General features: G+C 39.0%; 1 long non-coding RNA gene across 1 annotated transcript in view; it reads left to right on the top strand.

The window, feature by feature from the left end:
* LOC149130919 (uncharacterized) overlaps window positions 1-20,879 on the top strand; it is a 65,945-nt gene extending 45,066 nt beyond the window's left edge. The window contains exon 2 of the long non-coding RNA XR_016238559.1: window positions 19,936-20,879. This is a non-coding gene — a long non-coding RNA (uncharacterized LOC149130919). The remainder of the gene's footprint in view (window positions 1-19,935) is intronic.
* The last annotated feature ends 1,078 nt before the right edge of the window (window positions 20,880-21,957 follow it).

The raw sequence follows: 21,957 nt of genomic DNA, 5'->3' as shown, positions 1-21,957 counted from the left end.
CACAGTAAATTAGGTCTGCAGTGACGTATCTACTTTAAGTAAAATGCACAGATTGCTATTTTAAATTAATAATCCTTTTTTAGCAAACACCTAATATAAATACACACACACACACACACACCTACATGCATTCATGTGTGTGTGTGTGTGTGTGTGTGTGTGTGTATTTCACTAGCCTATATTGGCAAAAGAAGCAATCGTTGGCACAGAAGCCAAGGTGCCGGTGCTTTACAGCAGAAACTCTTCCATTATTCAACAGGAACCAAACCAGCCTCACTTCCATAAACATTGACGGCGGCACAGAGCTAACAGCAGCTTAGACAATGTAGTGTTTTTCTAGATTTGCTAACGTAAGCAGAACTGGTGATGCTGACTCGAAAGAAGCTTGTATAACCTTTAGACAGAAACACACTTTGATAAATTGCCAAACAGTTTTATACTAACATACACACACATATGTATGTATACATGTGTATTTCTACACACACACACACATACATGTATTCATCTATCTCTCTCTCTATACACACACACACACACACCTATATCTCTATCTAGCAATCTGTATATATATATGTATATATATATATATATTCATCTACGCATACATATGCATACATTTATAAGCTCTTGGCCTTTGAGTCACTCTGAAAACTTCTGTTATTAATAATAATGATAATAAAAATAATAATACATGTATGTGTGTGTGTGTGTGTATGCTCATGTTGTTGACGTCATAAGAATTTCATGTACTTCTGAGAGGATGTGAAATATTTCTTGTTTGGAACAGTGTTTCTTGAAGCACATCACATAATGCTATAAAGAACAGCACATAAATATTGATTGAAAAAAAAAAAAAAAGGTCAAAGGCTGCCTTTGGGACTCAAACCCCCCTTTCTCCTGTAAACATGACAGATGTTTTACCATTGTACCAAAGCAATCCTTGAAATTTCTCTTTTCATTTTAGATACTTTATTCTTATCAATGAGATTTTTATGTTGTTGACGTCAGAAGAATAAATAAAATAAACTTTCAAGAGGACTTAAAATATTTCTTTCTTTGGATCAGCTCAATATTCACATGCTGTTCTTTAGAGCTTTCTTTATATTCTGATGTTCTAAGTTCTAATTTCCACCTTGCATCACCAAGAATTTATATATATATATGTATGTATGTATATATAGACTAGCTGGCCCTGTGCCGTCCAAAATGACGGCTAATTGTGGTATTTTATATAGAAGGACAAAAGATAGAATATGGATCGTAATTCAAATTAATACACTCCTCAATGTTATCTAATGGTTCTCTTTTGAGATGAGACTGGTGTCCCATTGAGAGGGATGCTGTGACCTTGATCACTTTTACACCCCACCAAAAACCAAGTAACCCATCCCAAAAGTCCTAGGACTTGAGACAGTGCGTTTACGTCCCTGTAACTTAGTAGTTCAGCAAAAGAGTCCGATAGAATAAGTATTAGGCTTACAAAGAATAAGTCCTGGGGTTTATTTGTTTGAATAAAGGCAGTGCTCCAGCATGGCCGCAGTCAAATAAAAAGAATAAAAGAATAAATATTACATTACAAAATATTTTCTAAACAGCATAAAGTACTTTTTTTTTCTTTTTTCCTTTTTGCCAATGGTTAATTTCTATTATCTTTGTCCATTGCCAGACCTGGAACCGCGTTGCGTGGCTTCAAGTTATGTCGTGTCCTGCTGTGGTTTGCCGTTTCTTAATCAATTTACCAATACAAATTTATGATCGATTTTATAGTAATGGCATCTCTATTGCGATATTTGTTCTCAAATATATGCAATAATGGTTGTAGTTATAGAAATAACGGTGGTGCTAGCTTTGTTTTGGTAGCTTTAGTTTTTGCATCATTATTACTATAGCATCTGAATAGAAAATAGTATGATGCTCACAGCTGGATTGCCTTTGATCAATGTTAATTTTTATCAGAACTAACCTGGGGCCCAACAACAACAACAACCACCTCAACATGACTCAAATCCTTTCTGATAATTACTATTATTTTTTTCTTTCTTTCGGAGTTTGTTTTCCTCCTGTTTATTTTTCCATCTTCTTCATTTTATTCCAAAACAAACATGTCCTACCAACTACTAACTGTCGCATTAGATCAGTTTTTTTTTCCAACATACCTCGTTATTGCTAGCTATGGTCACACCGGGTTATTCCACCAAAGAATTTTCACTAACATCAATTGTTCTACACTGTTGGTTCTCAGCCATTTTTTTTTTGTACCTATGGGACTCTGGACCCCTTTGATTACTATTTTATTCTGGTGGACCACAGAGGATGCACAAAACGTCATACTTTACTTTTGAAAATCTTTTTAAATAAGTGAAACCGGTTAAGTTAATAGATACTTTTAAGACTCCTGCATTTTCAGATTGTTTTCATTATATATGTATGTGTATATATATATATATATATGTATATGTATGTATGTATGTCCATATATATATATATATGTACACACACACACACATATATGTGTGTGTGTATATATATATATGTATATATATATATATATATACAGTCACCCCACCACATACAGACGAGCAGTTATCATCATCATCATTATCATCATCGTAATCATAATTTACACATTAACACAGAAGCATTTGTATGTATCTATTTGTGTCCGTTGATCTTTGTTAGCAGCAATCTCTCTCTCTCTCTCTCTCTCTCCTTACTTCCCCCCTCTCTCTCTCTCTGTCATTCTCTCTTTCTCTCTCTCTCTCTCTCGCTAATACCATCTCTATTTTTGGAGTCAATATAGCAAGAATGACGCCCACACATGCCAGACGAGTCACTGCTCACTGACATCATTCAACCAATTTCTATTTTGGTAACAAGCAAAGAGAGTTTAATGCACAAATTATCGTTGTTTAAGCTAAACTGTAAGAAGTGGGGGGGACGATGCTGCCAGGAGGGGGGTGGGGGTGGAATCAAAAATTTTTTCGGCGCGGCGGTGGGTGGATGGGTGGGTTAGAATTTTTGGGTTTTTCTACTTTCATTTCTGTTTTTTTTTTGTTTCTTTATTATTATTATTTTTCTTGATGGGGAGAAGGGATTGTTTTTTCTACATTCCCCGTAAATTTAACGAAATATATTCATCACATATATATATATTTCGCCCTTTATATTTGGATGAAAGCCACACACTGACATTTTTCTCTTACATACACATATGTACATACATTCATACATACATATATGCATATATATATATATATATATGTGTGTGTGTGTGTGTGTGTATGTGTGTGTGTGTGTGTTTATATATATATACACACACACACATGTAGTAGAATATAATTGTAATATACTTATTAGTCAGTAAGTTTAACAAACTCATTCATGTAGCATTAACTTTGGTACGAATTTGTTTGCATATGACTAGTTTTTATTATCATTCTTGTTGTTGTTGTTGTTGTTAAGGAAGGGAGCTGGCTGAATCGGTAGCACGCCTGGCAAAATGCTTAGTGGCATTTCGTCTGGCTTTTTGGTTCTAAGTTCAAATTCCGCTGAGGTCGACTTTGCCATTCATCCTTACAGGGTCAATAAAACAGGTACCAGTTGAGTACTGGGGGGGGGGGGGGATCAATGTAATTGACTAGTCCCCTCTCCCAAAATTTCAGGCAGGTGTCTTCTACTATAGCCTTGGGGCCGGCCAAACACTTGTGAGTGGATTTGTTAGACGGAAACTGAAAGAAACTCATTGTATATATATGTGTGTGTGTGCGAGTGTTTTTGTGTCTGTTTGCACCCCCCCACCTCACCCGACATCACCGCTTGACAACCAGTGCTGGTGTGTTTACATCCCCGTGACTTAGCAGTTCTGCAAAAGAGACCAATAGAATAAGTTCTCAAGCATTAAAAAAAAAAAAGTCCTAGGGTCAATTTGCATGGCCGCAGTCAAATGACTGAAACAAGTAAAAGATAAATAAAGAATGAAACAGAAAGAATAAAAAAGAAAGAAAGAATGAATGAAAAGAAAGAAAGAAACAAACAAACAAAAATATTCTCCAAACTCATTCAAAGGAAATAGATGAAATTATCGTGAAACTTGATCTGCAAGTGAAACCCCACCAGGGTGGGACCAACAAATGCTGTTGACTTTAGAGATTTAGCAGAGCATGTCAACAGAACTACTTATAATACTCTAATGCCACCCGTTTATTATAAGAAGCTATGGATGGAAAGGGAGACCTCCACATGGTCACTTGGACAGCTAGAAATAGCAGTGAAGTTTCCTCAAATCACGCTTTTTGCATGACACCAGCACCCACGAGGCCACAAGGTTTAAGATCATTCAGCTGAAGAGGGGTGTATGGGACATGCCCATATGCAACGACAGCCACAATTTTACTGAGCTTGACATGTCTTCTCAAGCACAGCAAATCGCCAGAAGTTTCAATCCATATTCATTTTGTTTATTCTTCTACACATTTCAGTCGTTTGACTGCAGCCATGCTGGAGCAGCACCTCAAAGGTTGCACATCTGCAGCAGGAGTGAGATTTAATTTACAGATGGGCTGAGGATAATGTTATGCATATATATATATATATATATATATATATATATATATATATATATATATATGTATGCAAGGATGTTAGGATCCACAATGAGCAGAACTTACCTGCAGGTATTGGTAGTGCAAATCAGAGGTGCAATCTGTGTGGGTGTTTTTTCAAAACACTGTCTGGTTTAAAAAGCCACATCAGACGCCATGAAAGGGCTAAGGTGTAGGTGCAGGAGGTGGTCAAACTCTGTTTAAGGAGTAGACAACCACCATGCAAATATATACAATATATATGTATATATACAATATATATATAGTTTGACAACCGGTGTTGGTTTGTAACTTTGCGTCCATGTTACCTAGCGTTCGGTAGGAGTGACTGATAGAGAAAGTATAAAATTTAGAAGAAATAGTAGTACTGAGGTCGATTTGTTAGACTAAAAATCTTCAAGATGGTGCCCCAGCATTGCCACAGCACCTCAGATATTGCTCTTCCAGATACCCAACCTACAAAAAAAAAAAATAGACAGATAAGAGGGAACGATCACGGTTGGAACGGCTTTGAACATAGGCTAATCAACAACAACAACAACAACCAAATGAACAAAAACGAAGAACGAGTCCTTATTAAAAGAAAAAAATCATTAAATACTTAAAACTACTTCCTTCTCGTCTAACTCCTTCGTCACTTTCTTGACGATGTCTCACCGCCATATTGCAACAAATTAAAATGTCTTACTTGCAAACAAACTCTTTTGAACTTGACTCACTCGAAATTGAAACACTTTTACACTTCATGCTCCTCTGATACTTATTTATTTATGCATGCATTTGTTTGTTTATTTGTTTGAGTATACACATCTGTCTGTGTGTCTGATTCATCAAAGGTATGTTCTAACATTTACCAAGAGAAGTGGGTAATTGACATTAGCGGCTTTTTTAAATTTATTATTTATTCGGTAAGAGAGAACGATGTTAAGTAAGACAGGAGTATGTGTGTGCGTATACACACACACACACACACACACACACACACATATACACATTTATATATATACATATGTGTACAGTAATCCTTCAACTATCGCGTGTTACGTTCCAAAACACGCCGCAATAGGTGAAAATCCGCGAAGTAGAAACTACCTTTAATCAAAGATGTTTTAAGCCACGATAATCTCTAAACAAGAAAGAGAATGAAAGAATATATATATGTGTGTATTTGTGTTCGTTCCATCACCACCACTTGACAACCAGTGTTGGTTTGTTTTCGACCCCGTCAACTAGCAGTTCGGCAAAAGGCAACGAAACATGCCCTAGGAGTCGATTTGTTCGATTAAGCCTTTCAAAGCAGTGCTCTAGCATGGCCGCAGTCAAATGACTGAAACAAGTTGAAATGTAGAGTATTTCACTGGTTAATGATGACGCAGCCTCACATAGGGGGCGCTGCAAAGATTAGAAAAACAACGATGGTGAAGCAATTGTCATATTTAATGAAAATAAGATGGTTTTTTCGACTTCTTTTTTAAAGCTTGTCCAACGTCAATGGCCAACAAGGAAGAATTATTTCGTTGTAAAGTTTATTTTGTTTGCTGATTAATAAAAGGAGTGGAGGGGCAGAACATTTCATTAACATTTTGTTGTTATTGGCGGTAGTGGTGGTGACGGTGGCAGACATGGTGTTGGTGGTGGTGGTTGAACTCAGTTTGTCAGATTGAAAATCATTTGTTTAACCTAGAATTTAAAGGAGAAGGAAGAGGGGGAAGGAGGAGGAGGAGGAGCAGTATGAAAAGGAAGGAGTAGAAAAAGAAAAAGACGAAGAAGAAGAAGAAAGGAGTAAAAAGATGATTTGAGAGACTTGACTTTTCAGTCGTTTGAGTGTGATATAAGCAGCATTTGACTACTATTTCTAGCAGATTGACCGACGATGTAGCGGTACTTCCGTCCCACCGTTGTTAATTTAGTTTAAAAAATTTTGTTGCTGTTGTTGTATTTCGGGAGGATCATCACACCATTAATAACACACCCAAGGTACCACATAGTGGGACTGAACCTGGAACCATGTGGTTGGGAAACAGGTTTCTTACCATACAGCCATGCCTGCACCCACACACACACACACATATATATAAGGAGCACCGCCTTTAGTCGAGCAAATCGACCCCAGGACTTATTCTTTGTAAGCCTAGTACTTATTCTATCGGTTTCTTTTGCCGAACCGCTAAGTTACGGGGACGTAAACACACCAGCATCGGTTGTCAAGCGATGTTGGGGGGGACAAACACGCATATATATACATATACATATATACGACGGGCTTCTTTCAGTTTCCGTCTACCAAATCCACTCACATGGCTTTGGTCGGCCCGAGGCTGTAGTAGAAGACACTTGCCCAAGGTGCCACGCAGTGGGACTAAACCCGGAACCATGTGGTTGGTAAGTAAGCTACTTACCACACAGCCACTCCCGCGCCTGTATGTTTGCTTAAGAGAATTTAGCGAACTTGTTTCAGCCATTTGACTGCAGCCATGCTGGAGCACCGCCGTTAGTTGGATAAATCGACCCTAGGTTTTATCGTGAAAAATCCGTTTCTTCGTGCTCCCCAGATCCGGTCGCTTTCACCAAATGTTTTTCTATTAAACAAAAGCTTTAAAGACCCTGTCGTGTTGCGGCACCGTTCTGTAGTTGTTGTGGTCTGGGGTTTCTTGGAGAATTGTTGGTCTTAGAGGGCACACAACGGTCACGATCATTCCGCCTTCCCCCGTCACCCACCTTCTATGACTAATTAATTGTAGAAAAGTATCGTGCGCGTGTATATATATACTGTGTGTGTGAAGCTACTGTATGTATATATATAAAAAAAAACGGGAATAATATAAGGAAAAGAAATTCCACGCTGAGGACGAACGGAGTCTGACAATATCAATCTCCACTGCCAAAAATGTATGTGTGCGTGTGTATGTTAGTGTATATGCGAGTGGATGTGTGTGTGTGTGTGTGTGTGTGTGAGGATATGCATTTATGTATGTGTGTGTGTGTGTGCGTGCGTGTATATGTATATATACACACACACATACACACACAGACGCACACACATATATATACATACACACAGATACGGAGGAAATATGTTTGTGCATGTGTGTGTATGCGTGCGCGCGAGCAGCATGTTCACTCATACGCACATACGCGCACACTCACACATACGCGCACACACTCACACATACACACAGATGGTAGATAACAAATGATCAGGTTTTGGACGAAAAGGAAAGAGAAAGAAAGAAAGGTGAGGAGAGGAGGGGAGGGGAGAGAGAGAACACTGAAAGCGAAAGTAATTAATGGAAAAGGAAAGAAAGAAAGAAGAGAATGAGTAGAGATAAAAAAGGAAGAGGAAAACAATGAATGGATGATAGTGAGGGGAGGGGAAATGTGTGTAGGTAGGAGGGAAGATTGGTAGTGGTGGAGGTGATGGTGTCTGAGACGGTGTTGTTGTTGTTGTTTTGTTAGAGATTGTTTAAAATTCCTGTTGGAGGCCAGAAAAGAATAGAATAAAAAAAGACATCGTTAAATTTTCGGGAGAAACACCGTCTCACATTTGGCTTCTCCATCTCTAGCAATTTATTATTGTTGATCTTGTTGATGTTGTTGTGTTGGTGGTGGTGTTCACGTAGTTATTTTTGTAATGTTGCTGTTGTTGTTGTTGTTAAGTGGAATTGGTGGCACTGCAGGTGGCTTGTTGTTTTTAATCATCACCATCAGCAACATCATCACCACCACCACCACCACCACCACCACCACCACCATCATCATCATCATCACCACTATCATCAAAACTTTTAGAATTTCTGATGTTGATGATATTGACGTCTGGCGGAATCGTTAAACACGTCGGACAAAAGTGCTTAGCGCTATTTTCGTTTGTCTCTTACGTTCTGAGTTCAAATTCCGCCGAGGTTGACTTTGCCTTTCATCGTTTCGGGATATTAATAATAATAATAATAATGATAATAATTTTGGCATAAGTCGGCAGTTTCGGGAAAAGGGCTAAGTCGATAACATCGACATCAGTATATCCCTGGTACTTATTTTATCGATCCCGAAAGGATGAAAGGCAATGTCAACCTCTGCAGAATTAGGGCTCAAAACATAAAGACGGACAATATTTTTAGCAGCATTTTGTCCGGCGCGCTTTAATAAACCTTTCTACTGGAGGCACAGGGCCTGAAATTTGGTGGGAGAGGACTAGTCGATTACGTCGACCCCGGTGTTCCACTGGTACTTAATCTATTGACCTCGGAAGGATGAAAGGCAAAATCGACCTCGGCGGAATTTGAATCCAGAACGTAACGACGTGCGAAATGCCGGTTCCAGCTCCAAGAATGCTCGATTGAACTAACAAACCTAAGATCAAAAACATTTCAGCCATGACCATCCCGTTGACCATTGTGTCCTTCCTTCGGCCTTATCATAACATGCGATCTCAGCGAAACTATCCGGTATTTCTAGCAGATCTAGAGCTCACGTAAAAGGCTTCCTTGTAGACTCAGGTGAGGCCGCTTATTAGCAGTGATGGCGGTGATGGCGGTGGTGGCGGTGGTGGCCTCGGTGGCGGCTTGTTTTTCTTCCGAGTTAAAATTGATGATGCTATTCGCAATGGTGGTATTGGTGGTATTCAGGCGAGTGGGGATAAGTGTGTGTGTGTGTGGGGGGGGGGGGGTTTAGGATTTTTGCAGAGTTAAAATTGATGGTGTTATTTGCAGCGGCGGCAGAGGTGATGTTGGTGATATTGATATTTGTGAGTGGTTGTGGTGGTGGGGGTGGGGGTAATGGTGGTGGTGATGATGGAGGTTGTAGTCGTAGATGTGATTGTGGTGGTGGTGGTGGTGACGGCGTCGGAGGTGGTGTTGGTACTTTTGGTATTTGCAGCAATGGTGGCGGCGGCGGCGAGTCCCACGTTCTCTCGAAGACGGGAGAATCTGCCAGAAATCTTCTTCTTCCTCTTCTTCTTCTCTTCCACTTCTGTTTTATATAATTTCGGCTGATGCCTCCTGGCAGCCAACTGGAAGAAGAGGAGAAACAGAACGAAAATGAAATCCTTCTTGACGTAAGAAAACGCTGTGAAAAACAAGAGCAAAACCTATACATACATACACGTGTATATAAATATATATATATATATATATACACACACATATGTACTTATAATGAAATCTACGTTGGCTGTAAAAAAATTGAATTAAATATAAAACAAATAAATAAAATTGAAAAAAAAACACGAGGAATACAAAAGAAAGAAGAGAAACGAACAGAAGGGGATTGCCGAATATGGCAACTCTTTCACTCTGGAGAGAATGTGATGGAATTATTTGAATAATGTTTTGCGATTAATCATCAATAGAATGACGAGTTAACGAGGGATGGTTTACTCTCTTAGTCGTCTATTATAATTCCATTCCGTCTTGGATGTTTTGTACTTTAGTCGCAGACACTCTATTATAATTCCATTCCTATCCTGGATGTTTCGTGGGTTACACTTAATCTTCTATTTTAATTCCTTTCACATCTTAGAAAGTTTAGTATCTTCATCTTCCTTCTTTTTCTTCTGTTATGATTCCATTTCCTTCTACGGTGTCTTATATTTTAGTTTCGGCCATTTTCCCTTTTTTTTTTTACCGACGAATCCTTTTGGTTCTCATTTTTCACTCGAATGGAGGAGCCCCAGAGCCATTCGTTGTTTAAAATAATCATATTATATTTTTGTGATTAAATTCTTTTTTGTTCTTTTGCTAGTTTCAGTCGTTTGACTACGGCCATGCTGGAGCACCGCCTTGAAGAAGTTTTAGTCGAATGAATCGACCCCAAGACTTAGTTTTTAAAACCTAGTATCTATTCTCTTGGTCTCTGTAACCGAACCGCTAAGTTACGATTGTCAAGCGGTGATGGAACAAACACAGACACAAAGACACACACACACACACATACCAAATCCACTCGGAAAACTTTGGTCGGCCCGATGTTACAGCAGAAAACACTTGCCCAAGGTGACACGCACACACACATAGAGGCACAAATATGTGATTTATTGTGAAATGGCGGCGGTGGTGGGGGAAGTGAAGCTAAAAGACTCTCTGTGTCTAAATGTTTGGTGTCTGTGTGTTTGTATGTTTGTGTGTGTTTGGGCGTCTGTTTGTTTACGCCCGCGCGCGAACGTTCACACACTCGCGACGTACATACATTAACCTGTTTGCCAGCCTGACCGACTCACTGACTCACTGACTTACTGACTCATTGCTGTGTTGTTTGATTAATGACGGAAATCGGAGTCAGCACAAGGTCAGCGTCTCAGTCGATATATGTCTGCTTCTCACATGGAGGGAACCATAACAGATGGCCTGCTTATATTTAAGATATATCGTTTATTTGTTGCTGTTGTTGTTCATGTTGGTGGTGGAGTTTGGCCTGGGTCATCTCTCAAAGCAATCAGAAGCATTCCAGCCGTAGCCACCCCCTCTGTTTCTTTACGTTTAGCAGCTGTGGCAACAGACGACCTTTTTTATACGAAGATATACCTGTTATTATGGATGTTATTGTCGTTGTTGTTGGTGGTGGTCGTGGGAGGAGGTTAACTAGGTCATCTCTCAATGAATACACATTTGGTCCAAAGCATTCCAGTCGTGACTCTCCCTTCTGCTTCTTTACGTTTAGCAATTATGACAACAGACGACCTTTCTATACGAAGACTTACCTGTTATTATGGATGTTACTGTCATTGTTGGTGGAGGTGATCGTGCAGGTGGTTAACTAGGTCAGCTCTCAATGCAATCAAAATCATTCCAGTCGTGGCCATCCACTCTGTTTCCTTACGTTTAGCAATTGTGGTAACAGACGACCTTTCTATACGAAGACATACCTGTTATTATCGATGTTACTGTCATTGTTGTTGGTGGTGGTCGTGGGGATGGTTAACTAGGTCAGCTCTCAACGTAATGAAAAGCATTCCAGGCATGGCTATCACCTGTCTCTTTATGGTAAACAGCTGTAACAACAGATGATCTGTTTATGAATATGTTATTATCAGTGTTACTGTTGCTAATGTTGTTGGTGCTCGTGGTGGTTAACTAGGTCAGCCCTCAATGAGTATACATATCATCAAAAGCATTCCAGCTGTGGCCACCACCTCTGTCTCTTTACGTTTAACAGCTGTAACGACAGGGGGGCGGGGCTTCCTTATATTTATTGTTATCGATGATCTTGTTGTGGTGGTTAGCCTAGATCTGCCTTCAATGAATAGACATGATGAAAGGGCATTCCAGCTGTGACCATCGCCTCTGATTCTTTTCATATAAGAGCTGTAGCAATATATGTATATAAAGAGACTCACCTGTTGTTACAGATCTTAAATGAAAAGAATCAGAGGTGATGGTCACAGCTGGTATGCCTTTTGTTATTACCGGTGTTACTTTGTTGCCGTTGTTGTTGTTGTCTAGCCTAGGTCAACCTTTAATGAGAAGACATACGATCAGAAGCATTCTAGGGGTCACCATTACGTCTGGTTCTTCATGCTTAGCAGCTGTAACAACGGACGATGTCCTTAAATGGAAATATGTTTCTTATTGGTATGACTGTTGTTGTTGTCGGAGGTGGTATTTAGACACCTGGGCAAGTGTCTTCTACTATAGCGTCGGGCCGACCAAAGTCTTGCCAGTGGATTTGCTAGACGGAAACTGAAAGAAGCCCGTCGTATATATATGTATGTATATGTTTGTGTGTTTGTTTCTTAATGTCCCCCTCATCACTTGACAACCGATGTTGGTTTGTTTACGTCCCCGTAACTTAGTGGTTCGGCCTAAGAGACCGAAAGAATAAGTACTAGGCTCACGAAGAGTAAGTCCAGGGGTCGATTTCTTCGACTATAAGGCGGTGGCTCCAGTATGGCCATAGTCAAACTGATTGAAACAAGTAAAAGGATAAAGGAAAGAAAGAAAAAATATATATGAACACACAGGCAGAGATGCAAACACAATAAGACGCACGCATACACACACACACGTCGTCAGACAGATACACACCGGTCGTTGATCGTTGTCTAACATCACATGTCATTCTTCCGTTATCTTATTTTCTACTAACAAGAAAAGCGATAGCTATTTTCCTAACACATACACACACACACACTGTCGGATATACTTTCAGAAAGTCACATGATATTATGAGTCAACGAGGGAGCCGGTACGTGGTCGATCGGCCTGCTGGATATAGCAGCCGAATCCCTCAAATCATACGCCAGTGTCTTAACAAAGGGGAGAGGGCCATATTGGACGATAGCTTTTAGGTCTCCAGTTTAGGCAAGCGACCACGCCCTGGGAGGGGAGGACATGCTGTAGCACAGCCTTCGATATCCTCACAACGACTTTGACCATGGATCTGCTCGATCCAAAGTCAGCCTGGGGTTAAATAACAATAACGTGATACATTATCTTGTTTTTCATACGTACAAACACACACACGCAGGGGCACACACACACACACACACACACACACACACACACGTGCAGCCCCACACTGTCCTCTCCTTTAACACATCACGTGCACCAAATTTTAAGTAACATAAACACGCATATATATATATATATATATATATATATATATAAACACGCATATATATATATATCCACGCAGACATGCACACGCAATACATTCCTGCACACTGACGTGTACACATATACATACATGCACAAAGTCATATACTCACGCGTACACTGATACACACACGTTTATGCTCATATATAAACATTCTCACCAACACACATTCCCATACATTGGTGTGCACGTACACTCGTACAGACATTCACTCACACACATACATACATACATGCACTTACACGCATACACACTTACACACACATACATACATAAATGCACTCTTACGCACATACACATTTACACACGCACGCATACACAAATGCACACGTACACACATATGCACTAAGACAAACACATACGCACTTACACACACACACACGTGCTTACTGTACCAACGCGATGCTTTTGATTCTCTCTTAGGCTGAATGCGGTTTTTTTTTTCTTTTTTGTTCAAATATTTTCAGAGGAAGGAAGAAAGGGTTGAAAGAAGCATCGACATAACTTTTTAACATCCAAGAACAAAGAGTTTCGACAGAAGAAAGAAATACGCTAGCACACACACACACACACACGCGCCCTAACCCACGTGGGTTTTCTTGTTGGCTCTCATCTCATTTTCATTTCTTTTCTTCTCTACTTTAGTTTCCTTCTCTTTCCTGTGTCTCTTGAACTTGCCTCCTGTGTCCGACGAAAGACTATATCCGAAACGTTATACTCGTACTTTAGAACTTTCGCTCTATAAGTATTTTTCCCTCTTGGCGCATCAATCTAATATTAACTGTGAACGGCCGTTGGACTTTTGTTTTCACTTCTTTTTGTAGTTTGTATTTGGATTGCTTTCTCTCTCTCTCTCTCTCTCTCTCTCTCTCTCTCTCTCTCTCTCTCTCTCTCTCTCTCTCTCTCTCTCTATATATATATATATATATATATATATATATATATATATATATATACATATATATATATATATATATGTATGTATGTATGTATGTATGTATACCTATGTATGTAGGTATGTATGTATATGTGTGTGCGTAAGTGTGTCACATATTCTCTCTGTCTGTCTCTCTGATTTCGCCTCCCCTTACACCCTCCCCCCACACGGAAAGCTGGTTGCCTTTATAATCAATGCAGGTGTCAACAGGTATGTCAAAATATAAAAGGCCATACAATCTGCTTGCTAAACAAAATCCCATTTCCGGATTTAACATGAAATGAACAAAATAAATAAAAATTTTAATACCTCTCAGTGTCACACCAGGCATACATTTTTACCTGTCGTCATAACGACCACGCACACACACACACACTCTCTCACACGCACGCACGCACGCACACACACACACGTATGCACATACACGCACACGCACACACTCACACGTAAACACGTAAAATACACATGCGTGTAATTCTTTAATTCTTTTACTTGTTTCTGTAATTTGACTGCGGCCTTGCTGGAGCGCCACCTTCAGTCGAAGAAATCGATGTCAGGTCTTATTCTTTGTAAGCCTAGTACTTATTTTATCGTTTTTCTTTTGCCGAACCGCTAAGTTTCGGGACACAAACACAGACACACAAACATATACGACAATTAAAAACTAATGATTACAAAATAGAAAAATAGAAGACAAGCTTTATCATCCAAACATAGTAAGACCAACGACATTGTATTGTTAAAGATCAGGACTTGTTCCACAATGCGTTCTATCTTTAATTGCTTTTGATGTGAATTCCGGGTCGTCTGTCCCGCCTTTTATCTTCAAAGTAAGTCATTTACATAATGAGCTTTTTCTTCTCATCAGTGCAGGTGTAAGTTTAATTAAGAATTCTTTCATTTACAACATTGAATATGCTTGTGACCATTTTAATAATAACGAGCAGAGGCATTGTTCTCCGACCGATTTTCTGCTCGTACAGTATCAGTCCTTTTATTCGGCTTTATAGGGGCCCCAAGATTTCGCCAAATTTGTATAAATATTTCAGTCTGGTTATTCAGTCATGAAATGTTTGTTCGTGAAATTGTTTATGTAAAAACGAGCGACACTTCAGGAGCAACAAAACAGCCCAGTTTAAAAAAAAAAATGGTTGTTCGCAGTCGATGACACGTCTGTGACGTAATATCCAGGCTGAACAGATGGAGGTAGTTATTATGGATTATGTTGTTCATTTTAGCAAGAAAAACATGTGAAGATTACGTCTTGGTGTTGCTATTTCTAGGGCAAGTCAACATGACACAATCTTATTGCTTCATCCTTTCAGATAAACATTCAACAGAACAAAGGGAGCTCTCCACGTGGCCGCTTGCGTAAGCTAGAAATAGCAGGTCCCTTTAATTCTCATTTAAATAATATTCTGGCATGTGACCGGGATTTTAATTATATTACGAAGTCGTTCACAATTTGCGTGGCGCCAATCAATTTTAGCACCCGAGGCGATCGCCTACTTCACATTGTGTATAACCTGGGCCTATGCAATATATATATATATATATATATATATATATATATATATATATATATAGAAAATGGAGAAAACCACAGTTTAACCAGCACATCGGTTGGACCAAATTTATATCATATTTTTTTAATACAAAGCATGACATAACAAAATAAGTGACGTAATATGTCTAACGACCGTTACTGATCAGATTGCCAGACTGCCGTCTATACATAAATGCGAGAATAATTCTTCATCTTCAAAGATGTGTGTGTGAGTGTGGTATATGACCGATGGGGGTTCTGCAATTTCTTGCGAAACAACCTGCACAAATAACTTGTTTTAATGTGATCAAATGTGTGTCCTGTACGTTAGCTCACTCCCTTCGTTAAATCGAGGTCGCCTGCACAGGTGCATGGTATGTCAGACGTCAGATTTCGAAATAATCGGAAAGCGACGTGAAGTGAAGTGTTTTGCTTAAGAACACAAAGCACCACCCAGTTCATGAATTGAAGCGACGAGGTTGCCATCGTAAGTGCTACTACCAAGCACTAGACGAAGACCCTCATCTATCTATCTATCTATCTATCTATCTATTGATGCATGTATGCATATATGTATGTATATTGAAATAATCATATCTAGTATTTTCGAACTTCGCAATACAATGTGTTTGAAGCAGTTCAGTCCTTCTCCGCCTCCGTCAACATACGCACTTAAAGTTTATGATGATTTACAAGATTTGTCAACGGAAGTGTTAAAGTGTAGTGACTTGTAAGATGGATGCAGCTGTTTAAATACGTTGTGAAACGAAAGCCGATAACATACGGAAACAAACGGAATATTAAAAAATGAAATTCGAGACAGTTTACTTAACAGGCCATTTGTATGAAAATAGACACAAATATTTGCCGTTATTAATAATTTTCCAAATAAAGTGGCCACCCATTATTTGGCCATCACAGCTAACTTTAACATACACACGCCTAAATATGAAATGTGTGTGTGTGTGTATCTTGTTTGCTTTTATGTTCAATTATAATAAAAATTTTACGTTAATCTGATGGGTAACTCTATACTTTTGTAGAGCACAAATTTATTATTCTTATACAAAAATATTGTTCACAGTGACTTCGAAGTTTCGGCCACATAAGCCATCGTCGGACAATACGTGCGCGCATATGTGTATATTTATAAGAAATTAAGATAAAAATAAGTTAATATGACTAGTTCGTAAGGCGGCGAGCTAGGCGAATCGTTAGCACGCCGAGCAAAATGCTTAGCGGGATTTGGTCCGTCCTTATGTTCTGAGTTTAAATTCCGCCGAGGTAGACTTTGCCTTTCATCCTTTCTAGGTCGATAAAATAAGTACCAGTTTGACACTGGGGTCGATGTAATCGACTTAACCCCTCATCGAAAATGGCTGGCCTTGTGGCAAAATTTGAAATCATTTTTATCGTTATTGTTATTGAGCTGGCAATAAAAGGCTTAGCGGGATTTTTTGTTGTTGCTAGGAAGCTGTGGTTGAAGCGAATGGCGATTTTATTGAACAACAGTGACATAATGCAACGTTTTCTTCCGTCTAATAGGCCATTTCTTCATAAAAATTGCAACTCGTCCCTGATCACGTAAAAATCTTTAATCAACATCTGCTCAAGTTACTGCTACCTTGAGCCATCCCTGAGCCACATGCACCTTTCTCACTTCACTAAATTTATATCCTCAGCGGTTTTTCAAACTTAAACTCGTAACTTCCTTTCATACAGCTCTTTCATTTCACAGGATTGGATCTTTTCCGCCCTAGCTAGTCTTATTCAAATGCTTTAATTATGGTCGTCATCAGATTATAAGTACTTGTGACCCTGTTAGTCAGCTGACACATGCGCTCTGTTTTAACTTCAATGAAAATTGTATTTTGTAAGTTATACCGCATTTGGGAATCATTAGTTTGCTCATGTTTTCCTAACTAACCTTTATATTTGTAGCTTCGCTTGGATGACTATAATGGATTATTACGATGTATCACAATTTCCTCTTTTTAATGTCTCTGTACCATATATTTACTTTACCGTATCTGTGGCATATATTCATGTTTACTTTACAATTAAACAAGGAGTGTGCTTAAGTGATTGCACATATTTTTATATAAGAAAACCATGTGCATATATATATACATATATACCCGAGTAAGCACATAAATGTGAAACAAGGTGGGGGGAAAAAAGTAGTACTCGAATACCGGAGATAGAGTAATATGCTTTATTACAAAAGCTGCAAAAACATCTCAAAAATGTCAGAAAAACTGCTACTCAAAGTTTCACATTTCTGTTTGGTGGGCAATTATGATCTAGAATCATAACTGCCAGACGAATGGGAACGTGAAACTCTGAGTAGCAGTTTTTTGGCAGTATTTGCCATAATCAAGAATATATATATATATAAATATATAAATATTACAAATTAAAAGGGTAAAGATTTATTAATTTATTAATAAATCAACAATTAATAATTTTTACCAAGCCCTTCGGTATGTAAGCACCATTATCGGTGGAGAACTTATTTAAAAGTTCCTATACATTTATAAACATAATTAAGGGATCAGCAAGCATTTGCTTCACCATATACCGAAGTTCAGAAATAGCAGCTAAAAAAGCTGAGACTCCAACAGATAGCATTACTTGTAACTCACAAAGGCAAAAACAAGAAGAAAAAACAATTGCTGATCCCTTAATTATGTTTATATATATATATATATATATATACATATATATATATATATATATATATATATATATATATATATATATATATATATATATATATATATATATATATATACGTGTATGTATGAATACATGTGTGTCTGTATATGTGTGTGTACGCATCACACACACACACACACACACACACAAACACACACAAACACTTGTATACATACTTATATTTGTTTAAGGGGGAGGGCTTTGGTATTGTTTATTAGATTCTCAGGAAGGAATTCTTAATATTTTAGAAATGAATTGTTTGAATGAAAGACAGGGTCATGGGTGTGTGTGTGTGTGTGTGGGACTCTGTAGGGGTTGGCCACCAGAAACAACAACTGTGTTATGATGTTGAGCAAATAAAATCAAACACAATGAAAGAAAAAAAAAAAAAAAGAAAAATTGAAATTACCGAAAATTGAAAAAGGAAAACTTAGCAATCTGCAGAATCCTATTTCAAAGCCAAAGGGGTCAAAGATATGTTAGGGGTGTGATGGGGGCAGGCGTTAGCAGAAATAGGATGTAGATAGGATGTAAGGGAATGACTTAAAAAGGGGGAAAAACAATAGGTTTGGTCAAGTAGGTTCCTCTTTAGCAAAATGGATATCTTGAGCAAAAATGTCCTCTGAAGAAGCAAGATAGGGCAATAAATTGGAAATAACAGGAGTGAAGGGCCAAGGACTCTCTCTCTCTCTCTCTCTCTCTCTCTCTCTCTCTAATCAATTGAACCATGGACTTAACTTCCTTTCTTCTTGCTTCACCTCTCCACGACCACCACTACCAGCGCTGCCACCGCCATGGCGACGACGACCCCCCCCCTCCCATCAACATTCCAACACAGTCTCTTCCTTTCCTATCCAGTCCTTGGCCCTTCACTCCTGTTATTTCCAATTTACTGCCCTATCTCGCTTCTCCAGAGGACATTTTTGTGCAAGATATCCATTTTGCTGAAGAGGAACCTACTTGACCAAACCTATTGTTTTTCCCCCTTTTCAAGTCATTCCTTTACATCCTATTTCTGCCAACGCCTGCCCCCATCACACCCCTAACATATCTTTGACCCTTTGGCTTTGAAATGGGATTCTGCATATTGATAAGTTTTCCTTTTACTATTTCAAGTTCATCATCATCATCATCATTATTTAATGTCCGTTGTCATGCCGGCATGGTTTGGACAGTTTGACTGAGATGGCACGCTAGAAGGCTGCACCAAATTCCTCTCTGATTTGGCATGAACCAGAAACCAACATAGCTGCAAAATGTGCTACTTAATTACACAGCCATGTTCTACACCTATCCAAACTTCCGTAAGAAAAAAAAATCAGACTATTCGTATTTTTTTACTCTTATTATTGTTTCTGCACTCTGCAACTTTTTAATCCCGTTCAATGTTTCATGGCTGGAGATTTCTGAATAATAATAATAAAAAAAAAAAAGAAACAGAAAATGTCTGGGTATTCGTAAAAGATATTTTATGAATCTTTCAATACCCTTGACATTCAGTAGTACCCTCTCTCTTTCTCTTTTTCACTTTCTCCTCGTAGCTTCACTCACAACCGACAGCAGAGACCGAAAATTGTGGAGAGCAGAAATGAATAAATAAACGACTGCATAAAATATGTTTACATATTTGTTTTCAAAGGATGACGAGCTGCTATTAAATGTAAATAAAAGGTCATTCACCGACAGAAAAATGAAACAGAGTGAAAACGAAAACGAAAACGGAGAAACAAAATGGAAAGAAAATCTAAAGTGTTAAAGAAAGTTCTGGTGTGATTGTGTGGAAAGCAGTTTGCTTCCCGAATCACGTGGTTCCACTTAGGATAAATTCCGGGTTCCGGGTTCCCACTTACTATAAATTCCGGGTCCCCACTTAGGATAAGTGACTTCTATACTGTCGGTGCAACAAAAGTACATCCTGTTTGTCTGTTTGTCTGTATGCATGTATGTAGTTGCGCGCGCGTGTGTGTGTGTGTGTGTGTGTGAGCAATTTGTGGCTTTGGAGTGTTAACTCCTATTTCCAGGAAGTGGTATTTCGATACTCTAATTTATTTGCATATTTTACCTATACAGGTTCAAGTTGCTAGCCACTTTATTATTACCTCTGCCTTAGCGAAGGCGGAAGTATTGTTTTCAGTTGTGTTTGTTTGTTTGTCTGTCTGTTTGTCCGTGGACAAGATATCTCAAGACCCGCTGGATGGATTCAGATGAAACTTTCAGGGATGTTCGGTCTCGTGACTGGCACAAACTGATTAGATTTTGGGACTGATTCTGTAACATCAAAGCTTGACAACTGGTGTTGGTGTGTTTACATCCCTGTAACTTTACAGTTTGGTGAAAGAGACCGATAGAATATAAGTACTAGGCTGTAAAAAAATAAATCCTAGATTGATTTGTTCAGCTAAAACCCTTCAAAGCGATGCTCCAGTATGACCACAGTCAAAATGACTGAAGCAAGTAAAAGAATAAACGAAATTCTTTTTTTTCATTTTTTTTTCTTTTTTTTTTTTCATTTTTTTTTTTTCATTTTTTTTTTTTTCATTTTAACTTTCAAATTAAGTGATTTCCTGTGTTTTCTTGCCGGCGGTGGGTGGTGGTGGAATCTTCATTTTATATGACAGCTTCTTTGCTGGTGGTGAATCTGTGATGGTCGTGATAAGACTGCTGAAATGCAACTGAAACTGAGAGATAACGCGATGCTGCAGCTGCTGCTGCTGCAGGGAGATGCTCATTCTTGTATGACTAAATGTATGGAAAACTCTTATATGACAGCAGCACTGGAATGCCGCACGCAGATGAACAAGGACAGCCGTGTGAAGTAGTGATGCACTGTAACAGTGGAGGGAACCTGCGGAAGAGGTAGAGCCAGGAAGACAAGGGAATGAAGCATGATCTTCGAATGTCGGGCCTCACGGATGCAATGATAAGTGGCCGAGACCTTTGACCATATGCCGTGCTCGAGAAGACCCGCCAAGCCAAGTGAGATCCTGATCGTGACCGACGCGTGTGTCGCGTAACTGGCATGCGAGAAGCACCTTTCGAACGTTGGGCTTCAGAAGGCCTGTCGGCCAATTGTGGCCGATGCCAGTGCCGTGTGACTGGCACCCATACCAGTGGGAAGTGTAAAGCACCGTTCGAACGTTGGGCTTCACGGAGCCAGTGACAGGTGACTGAGACTTTTGGGGACGTACCATGGTTGTTAAGCGATATGGTAACAGTTTTAGCAACGCTCTATCATCTCTTATCTAAATCTCGGTGTTTCTCTCTCTTTTTCTTTACCTATGCATTCTACACATCTCCATTTGTATCTATTTATCTATCTATCTATCTATCTACACCGTCTCTCTCTCTCTCTCTCTCTCTCTCTCTCTCTCTCTCTCTCTCTCTCTCTCTCTATACCGTCTCTATCTATCTATCTATCTATCTATCTATCTATCTATCTATCTATCTATCTATCTATCTATCTATCTATCTATCCATCTATCTTCATTCATCGGTGATACTCAGCAGCGAAGTTATTTTCGGAGACCACATCCTGTCCACTTTTTTTTTTCGCTTAGCCAACT

The sequence above is a fragment of the Octopus bimaculoides genome, chromosome 26 (assembly GCF_046866305.1).
Source record: "Octopus bimaculoides isolate indiv1 chromosome 26, ASM4686630v1, whole genome shotgun sequence".
Classification (NCBI taxonomy): domain Eukaryota; kingdom Metazoa; phylum Mollusca; class Cephalopoda; order Octopoda; family Octopodidae; genus Octopus; species Octopus bimaculoides.
The sequence above is the reverse complement of the archived record's forward strand: the minus strand, read 5'-3'. Positions and strand labels throughout refer to the sequence as shown.